Source organism: Bombus impatiens, unplaced genomic scaffold (assembly GCF_000188095.3).
Source record: "Bombus impatiens unplaced genomic scaffold, BIMP_2.2 scf_1274, whole genome shotgun sequence".
Taxonomy (NCBI): Eukaryota; Metazoa; Arthropoda; class Insecta; order Hymenoptera; family Apidae; genus Bombus; species Bombus impatiens.
Genome location: NT_177693.1, coordinates 66,895 through 76,548, shown reverse-complemented (window position 1 = coordinate 76,548; position 9,654 = coordinate 66,895). Strand labels below are relative to the sequence as shown.

General features: G+C 32.0%; 1 long non-coding RNA gene across 1 annotated transcript; it reads right to left on the bottom strand.

Annotated features, from left to right (window-relative positions):
* Nucleotides 1–7,421: 7,421 nt before the first annotated feature.
* Nucleotides 7,422–9,501, bottom strand: LOC117152355. Its single transcript, XR_004462704.1, has 2 exons — nt 9,343–9,501; nt 7,422–7,502 (listed from the first exon to the last, which is right to left on the bottom strand). It is a non-coding gene; the product is annotated as an uncharacterized LOC117152355 (long non-coding RNA).
* Nucleotides 9,502–9,654: the final 153 nt, after the last annotated feature.

The window sequence follows — 9,654 nt, the reverse complement described above, 5'->3', positions numbered from 1 at the left end:
ACTTTCTTTTTTCGCGTAGAATCACCCTCTTTCCGTTTGTACCACCAGTTACCAACCACCCTGTATAAAGGACCACCTTAAAATAAATCAAATAAATAAAGAAGTAAAATTGGATGTTTAAATCGATACTGAAGAGAGGAAAAAAGAAGATTGTGCAACGTGAATCATGAAAATTATGCGCGGTAAACATGACGATACTCGAGAACGTCGCTGCAACATCCTGTTACGTCATTGTCGCATTATTTCTGCCTCGAATCCGTTCAGAATATAAATTCTACCCAAGTGAATCCAGACGATCGGGATCTATGGGATGGTCGAATTGCAAAATCGCGACCGACCTTCCATAGGTGCCAAACAAAAGTAAAACAAACGTAATTCTACGAAACTGAGCTTGTTAACATCTTCAACTCAAAGATGGAAGAATCTTCTAGTGGTAGACGCTCGTAAATGGCATGTATCACGTTGAATATCGAATCTTGGAAATTACATGAATCGGATATTTCAAATAAGCGTTATGTTAATTTATCGATGATATTTAAAAATGAATCACTCGAAATGAAAAAGCGTATTTATAAATCATAGGTTACAAGCTTTAAGATTATCTACAAATATATAAAAGAATTTTTAATTCGAACGTTTTGAATATCATATTCTTTTATGCAATTTAGCTGATTTACAATTATTGAGCGATTTGTACGTCTCTAGATGTCGTTTCATAAATTGCTAATTACAAAAATCATGAAAAGTGACGTTAACATTTTTCAATTAGTATAAACTGGAATGTATTAGTTTACAACTTGTAACGCTTTAAATATACCGTTTGAACGAGAATTAATAAGATTTAACAATGTAATAACTAAGAGTTACGTAATATAAAATAAATTCCATTTAGTATGGATCCTATGAAAATTTTGGAAATAAGTTTGTGCGTGTGTATCTGTGTTAAAGACTCATATGTAACAAATACAAATATCAATTGGATAAATATTATATTTTAGAGGTGGGGAAGTTGAGAACCACTGTTAACCTATACAGACAGTTAACGCCACTTTCTCCAGGCCCCGGTTAATACGCTTTGTTGATTTACGAACTAGGAGAATTCCATGTGAGTGGAATGATACCGTTTCACTGTTCGTATTCTACTCAATTTGCGAAACCTCAAAGCAAATAAGTCAGTCAAGATGACGATGAATTTAAACGATTATTTTGAGCAATTAAACTTGCAGAAATAATCGCGCGGAATTATAAGAGCAAGGAGCATCACGATCAAGATCTGTTTGCACGTCTCGTTTTGTTATCAATTGACAAATTCCCATGTTTATAGCGAGACACGCGATGCCAATATGCGTATGACTGATTTTTATTTTCTGCGACTTTAAATAATCTCGAGAATTATTCGAATAAATGAAAAAAATAATTGTCCTCGAATAAACGTAATTAATAATCTGGTGGAAATTATTTGCAAATTGCTCGATGCCTGTTATTTGTCCTAATTGACATGTATGCTATATGCGTCGATGCAATGTTGTTTGGGCTTGTTTTGTTGTAATTATTATTATTAGTTGCTTGAAATACATAGACTAGATTTTTATTGTACGAAAGTAACACAATGAATTATCTTTATTTTTTGCTACTAGAATGTTGAGAGATAACCTAAAAATTAATTAAATTTTAATGTTATAAATGAGAAACCGTTAGCAGGTATTCGGAAATATTAATTTTCTGATTTATAAAATCAGTTTGGAGTATAAATAAATAATTTCTTTAACGTTTCTTTTATTTTATATGTTTATAATAACAATATTTGTTTTTCCCCTTGTTAAGTATACAGGGCATAAATAATTTTTTAATTTTTTATAAGGAGCGCTATAGTTCATTTTCTAATAAATATTTTTTTAGTATTTACTATTCTACGTTTGTTGTAAATTAAGCAAACTTTACTTTAAACAAGTCAGATGAAGTTATACTGAACGTATTTAATAAGAATAAATAATACAAAGAACCCGATGAAAAATTCATAAGGTGTTAGAAATAATCAGCTTACGTTTTCCTTCCTTCAGTTAACTACAAATGATTGTGAATGAAAATAGAAATAATTATTCCGTGAAAAGTGAATCGACGCGGTTTCCAGAAGCGTTCATCGTCACGGTATAAAGTCTGACAATGAGTAATTGCACACTAGAGATGAGTATTGTGCGACAGACTTGTAGCAGAAAGTAAATATCAAGTCCATTTAAAAGGAACACGGTTTTATAAATAATATCATCGTCAAACGAGTTACGACACGGTTTTACTACGATCAAATATTTGTCCAAGATATTTTATCTGCAAATATCGTGCGATTTCAATTATCTGCCATTTGAATTTTTTCAGTGACGCTACGCCATATAACTTTTCACTTAGTTCATGTTCAATCGACTTAGAACGATGAACTGATATACACGGTTAATTATAAAATAAAGAAAAAGATTTGCAGAAAGTATTCAAATTAGTGTCAAATAATTTAAGAAGATTAATATTACTTTGTAAAATTGTTATACAAAATGCAAAGATGGGGTTCAATGATATACATAAACTAATTACGAATATATAGTTGACATGTGAAAAATTAAATGTCTGCGATATTTCTAAAAAATGTTCTTCTCTACTTGTCCTTAAAAATAAAATATTCAAAAAGTTGTAAAAATATTAAAACTACTAAAATCACCTCGTTCTAAAAAATTCTAACTTCCATTGTAACTGTACGAACTGTGGAATCTTAGGCACTTTTTAAGTGTCTAATTTCTATGCAAGCATGAAGAGCAGTTCAAGTAAAACGAGAGAACCGAGTAAGAAGATATATATGATTATAAGTGGCTAGAAAATGGATGGACAAGTCATACATACAATTAGCCGGATGCCGGTCGTTCTGGTCGACTGCGTTAATTCTGGTATGGAATCGCGTAGAATTCTGCGAATTCGTCGAATATTTATCACTTTTATGGTAATTGGCTTCGTATCCGCAATATTATTACGTATCTCAGATTTTAGATGCACAAAATTGTACACCATTAGTTAATTTAAGCTTAGTTCAATTTTAGATGTATTTTATATAAAATAATGATGTAGAAATTTATATTTCCAATTGATAATTTTCTTTCTATGATATTTTTATATAATTTCTTTTATAAATTATATATTTTTAAGATAATCATTGAAAAATGTACGATATTTTATGGTATTTAGTTCTTCGACTGGAATGCATGTCAATATCATCAAAATGGCGACTTAAGCGCCACCCTCGCAAATTTCTACCGGCTCGTTTCTGTGATTAGACAGTGTCCGGTTTCATGTTATATGAAGATAAATTGCCTACGACGTGTATCATGTGAGAACGAGAACAGTACGTGCAATAAGTTAATTATTAAGATGCAATTCAGGTTCTTCAATCGCAGTGTTCAAAAATGTCATAATTAAAAATATTTGTTTAAATAAAAAAATATCAATAAATGTTTTTTATATACATATCTCGTCTCTTTTCTATTTAATCATCTTTACCGATGTATTGATCGTAATTATTCTACCCGCATCGATTAGTGTCGCAATCTGTCGGCAACAGCTCGAAGCTACTTCCCCGCAAAGTCAGCGCGCGGTAATTCAAACTACGTTAATCGATAATCTTAAAAATTTACGAATGTAAAAATATATTTTTACCAGATTTTACACATACATATCTATTTAAAAATATCTTTTTATATCTGCATAATATAACAAAATATTTAAACCTATACATTTATGTAAAAAAAAGTAGATTTAAATTAGTTATTTTTAAAATGTAAGATACTTATTTTCTTTGAAAGATTTCATTAATGTAATAAACTTAAAATTTCAACGTGAATCAGGCTCTATTATTGGGTTGGCAACTAAGTGATTGCGGATTTTGTCAGTGCCACCTAATGACAAAATCCGCAATCACTTAGTTACCAAGCCAATAGTTCCAACACTGATGCGGACATTTGATATGTCAAGTACTCGCGCGAACTAAATATCTAAAAGGAGACGACGAGCAAACCATTCGCTGGTCACAACAAGAGTTAGCCAATTTGTATTTTTAAACTCCATGTAACTTCATCGCTGGCCTCAATTATTAGACTCGAGATTTTAACTTCTATAGGCACGCTCATTGTCACTACAACAGCAATTGCGCTTTAACTCTACGAGTTTTAGTCTGAATCAATCTCAACCATGTTATTATTCATAGTTACAAAGCAAACAAATTTGTAAAATAGGAAATTATCCTAACCTAAAAGTAATTAAAAAATACGAAATATTTCATCGTGATAAAGTATTACAAAATAAAAAATTACCTAAACTTATGTTTACGAGAACTTCCATTTAAAATTATATTTTATATTATAAAAAAAACTATTTGAAATTATACCTTGTATTCGAAAAGAATTATGCCAAATGCAAGCGTTAGATAACGTTCGCGTAAATCTTTCTTTATTGACGCTATCTGAAGGAAGAAAACGTACTTACTTACATTTCTCTATAAGCCGAGTGTCGAGTGTCGCTTCTTTCCGCGAATCTTTCTAATCATTAATTCCAACGTAAGTTCCAGATAGTTCTAGGCGACTTGCACGTGCGTGCACGGCTAATGTCAAGGAGAAACTGAAATCTAAAGAGCCTACATGAATTATTAGGACGCGCTATAGTCAGCGATGCAAGAACCTTCGAGATCATAATTACAACGTGTCTTTAGAGCAATGCACATCAATTTCTGTACAACAGACACAGCGAAATATTTACTCCGACCAAGGTTAATCGATAATACCACATATGTATTTTTATTTCCGTGTGATAAAAATCTTCTACCTTTAATAATTGTGAACTACGATTAATTTTTCATTTATTTATCAAAGGTCTATTTTCAATTAAAATAAAAATTCAAGTATTAGAAATATATTATTGAGAGAAAGGAAATGGTCTAAATAAAATAAGAAAATGGATAAAGAAGAAGAAGAAGGCACAGCTCTTTATAATGAGATAGAAAGTAAAATGATTTAGTAGAATGATTTAAAATATGAATATACAATGCTGGAACGTGAAGATCGACTAGAGGAGATCCGGAAGCGTCTCCTCGAGAGTTCAAAGACCTTTTGAACAGAAATAATTGCACTCTAAATGAGCGTCGGAAAGCAGTCCAAGACACGTTTATTGTGATTAATAGTGGACACTGGTTAAGCACTATACTGTATTTAGTGGTCATGTGAACAGAGTGGTTTACTGAAGTCAATATATAGAACGTCGAAAAAACTTACTATAATGATAAAATAATAGTAAAATAATATTCTTCGAAATGGGAAGGTATATAGAAAATCATTATATCTATTATAGTTGAAGGAAACATAGTTAATTTTATCAAATCAACGTCACTCGATTAAATCTAAATTTATCTTCAACAGTTTCATTGATATTCTCTTATGCAAGTATAATAAGTCGTAAAAGGTTTCCTTTATCCGATTATACGAGGCAAAGCGTGATTTTCATTCACCGTGAAATGGTCGAGTAAAAGAGTTAAATATCACAAGAGCGCCACATGAGAAAGGAAGATAACGCAAATCGATATCGGCAGTCGCTGCCGTAGAGTTGATCGTAATCAACTGTGTCTATACGATGTTAATAGCATCGTCATTCGTCCAAACAAACCGCATCTGGTGTTAAAGAAACGAGGAACATGTTACTCGATATCTAGAATTAAACTCAGCTTCGTGTCACTGAATTGAACAAAAGATGAAACAATTTAAAAGATCTGAATTTCTATCATTCATAACGTAATAAGAAAAGAATATTGGAAGATGAAGTTCTAGATCCTTTACCGTTATACAGTTGGCACCTATGAAACGTTTCTGCAAAGTTGAATTTGGCGGACCAATCATATCCATTAAATAAAACAATAGTAAGAAAACTAATTAGTTATTGAAGAAGAATACTAATTATGTAGAATCATTGTAATTAAAAGAAACTATGTGCGCTTACTGTTCTACATAAATGTCTGAAAAAAACAACATTTCATACATATGTATATACCAATCTAATAAAAGAGAAAATTAAAAGAGTTCATTGTAATATGTACTTAAATTTACATTCACACATGCAAAAACTGCTAGCATTAAGTAATTATTACAGTAATTATGCTAATCGCGTTAATTATAGCATCTTCGAAGTTATTTAAAAACTCAACACGCGATCGAGCAAGAGATACAGGGTTGTACTTGTGTGTCGCGAAGAATCGATCAAAGAGAAACATCGCCGGCAGACAGGCGTGCATTCCGGTTCTGTAATTGTGTGTATACGTTCGTATATGCACGCAAACGAACGTTGCGACGCGTTCCTTGCACGCAGAGCTCCGATCGGGAGACCGCCAACTATCAATTTCCGTTTTGAATTACCAAACGCCATAACGCATGCACGCGCCGCTCAAACGAATCTCCGGTCTTCTCTGGCATAACGAGCCTCCTACTAAGAAACGCATCGATGCACTTTCCTTTGCTAATAAGACGCCTCCTTCTTCCTTCTGTACAACACGTTTTTCGACCGACGATAAACCAGTTTCGCACGCTGCAACGAAAATTTTTACCGTTCGCCACCTCTTAGTATCCCCTTGAATTCTTAAAGCAGGTAGGTTGGATTATACTGAACTATAGTATTTTAATGTAATAATGATTGAACATAAACGTTGCAGAAGATTTTCAATTAAATTTTAAACTTTTAAAGCTTTTAAAGTTTGATTGATGTTAATTGATGGTCATAAACGAACCTGTTCTTAAAAGTTTGATAAGTTTAAGGTTATGTATAATTTTATACGTTCGCTATTTAAGGATATATCCGGAATACTTCAACTACTTTAATTTACATAAAAAAGGATATGTTTAGATGTTTCTGCTTTGTTTTTTTACAATAGCTTTTAAGGTTATCCTATAGATAAAATAAAAATATATATATACATAATTTTAATCATGGTGTGTTACTAGATACATATATTGAATTTTTACGAAATCAATGATAAAGTAATGAAGTATTTTTACGAAATAAAATTTTTAAGTGGTCAGTCGTGGAAACTACTATACACATGAGCTATGTTTGTGTCTGATTAATGAAAACAACACGTCATCGGTTGACTGTAATGATCAAATAAAAACACTATTCATTGCCAAAAAAACAATGTTTATTTTAACCAACCTAAATGAAATTAAAAATAAAACATATTCAAGTACTAATAGTTTCATACTATTATTTAAGGCATTTAATATACCGAATGAAAAATATAATTAAATTTTTATGCATTGAACTACGTTATCTTGATATTTTAAATAAAAGGTCGAAAATTAAAAAGAAGTTCGTTAGAAGGAGGAAATTGAGAATCACTGTGCATCCATGGCCTTACGTAATCATGCTGCACCCACTCGTTTTACTGTATAGTGGTCTGACCGTAATCTGTCAATTTACTTTTGACAGTATCCCTGCAACGGAAATCCGATGTAACGCACCTTGTGATTTGCATATTCGATATATTTTCAAATCATCAAATTCGATGCCGTTCATCAAGGTTATAGGGTTGGAAAATTGCATAACGATTTAGTTTTAACCGGAAACAAAACCGCGGCGCACTCTCGAATCTTTCCTGAAAACGTTCGCCGGAAATTGAGCCGATCGATTCACATTTGCACAATAATTACTGCGAATTATTATCTTAATGTATCAATTCAATGGATATATTTCATTATTACTTATAAAATAAACAAAAATTATATAAAAAAATATTTTATAATTTTTTCTAATAAATTTTCATTTACAGATATACAATGAAAGATATGTACATATTTGGTTAGGAATTTTTCCCTCCTTTGGTATTTTGTATACAAATATACGATTGATAATGTTACATGATCGATACTTCTAAAAATCTACAGACATTAATCTTTCTCTGTCAAGAATGAAAGCCAATAATATCGAAGAATGGGAGTTTCGCATCAGAAGAAGAACCACGAAGATATAATATAGTATTATCGAAGCCGAAGAAATAAGATCGATAGTAATGCAGCTATGTATATATGTATGTAAGTATGTATGTATGTACAAACATAGTAAACACTGTTGTTGAAGAACAACCTCGAATTTAATACCGTTGAATCTTTGGAATTTCTTAATTCCAAATAATTTAAATGCCTAGATATTAATTGATATACAATGAATGAATACAATTTTAAATATAGATTTTGAACTGCGAGTTTTTATCTTTCGTAGTGCAAAATAATACAAACTGCAAATTATTATTTTTCGTAGTGTAAAATAATACATAACCTTGAAACACGAGAAGAAGAGCCTCGTGTTTTTTAGCGAGTCTCAATTTTCACTGTCAGTTATGAATTCTGCGATGCTTCTCACAAAACGGAGGTTACTAATTTTATTGAAATGTACGTTCACACGGCACAGAGGCAACTATCATTATGTCATACTAACATATATATCATATATTCATTCACAGAAACAATATATATATAGATTTTCATTAAATTTTTGAAAATGATACCAGAATTAATTATTATATAATTATCTCAGTAGATTAAACTTGGTTAAGACTACTTTCGCTGTAAGGTGAAAGGAATAATCATCCGCCATTTCAATGAAAGTACCATCATGCAACTGAATATCTACTTAAACTATTCCTATTTCCAATATTTGCATTTTAATGTATCGAAAATTTAATTAGTATTAAATGTTAGAAATAGCATTAATTTAATTCTATAAGATTATTTCCAACCTAAAATTATAAGTAATTTGTTATAAGAGAATATATCTGATATACTTAGTCGATCTTCGTCTAACCTAAAAACCGGTATCTGTTCGATGTAACAAAGCGTAACAACGCATATTACTCCCGAGATAATCGATGATCGTTTGTAATGATGAATCATTTCTCAAATATGCGGTAGACTACGCAAAAATTTCTATCCTTCTTAAATCTCAACAATCGTACCGTGAGAACAAGTGCCGATCTCCAACGGTCGCGACAATTAATCCTTCCACTGTTTACTGGTAACCGAATCTCCCTAAAATATTTCTCACATGATATACTGATATTTCCTTCATAATTATTCTCAACATTTAACTATGATGTAATGAAATAATATTCAAATGGTCACAGAAAATAATATCGTGTATGACCGGCGAGAATATATTTTTATTTCTTATCCTAATCGGTATAAGTTTCACAGCGTGCTTTGAGAACAACGTCCTATAGATGTGTAAGTACACATATTCATGTGAAAATACGAAAATATGGTAATACATATTGCTTACCTTTAGCAGACAAAAGAAAATCGAAGGATTTGTTCTGAGAGATAGTCCTCTGAGCACGTCGTACGCGTACACGAGTCGGAAACGAAGTGGCGCGGAATCAACTCGCCTCGCGACAGCCGAGAACCTCTCCTCTCTGCTTCGGCCAATCACATCCCTCCTTTGTACATATCCCCTCCCCGCCTCCCGATCCTCTCCTAGGGACGGTCCGCGGTCCAGCCACGTTCCTTCGTTCCGTTGTTTCTACGAGGACTCCGGTTGCTACCTCGACTTTTTTCGTCCTAATTATTATCCTCCGCCACATTCTTGCGGAAA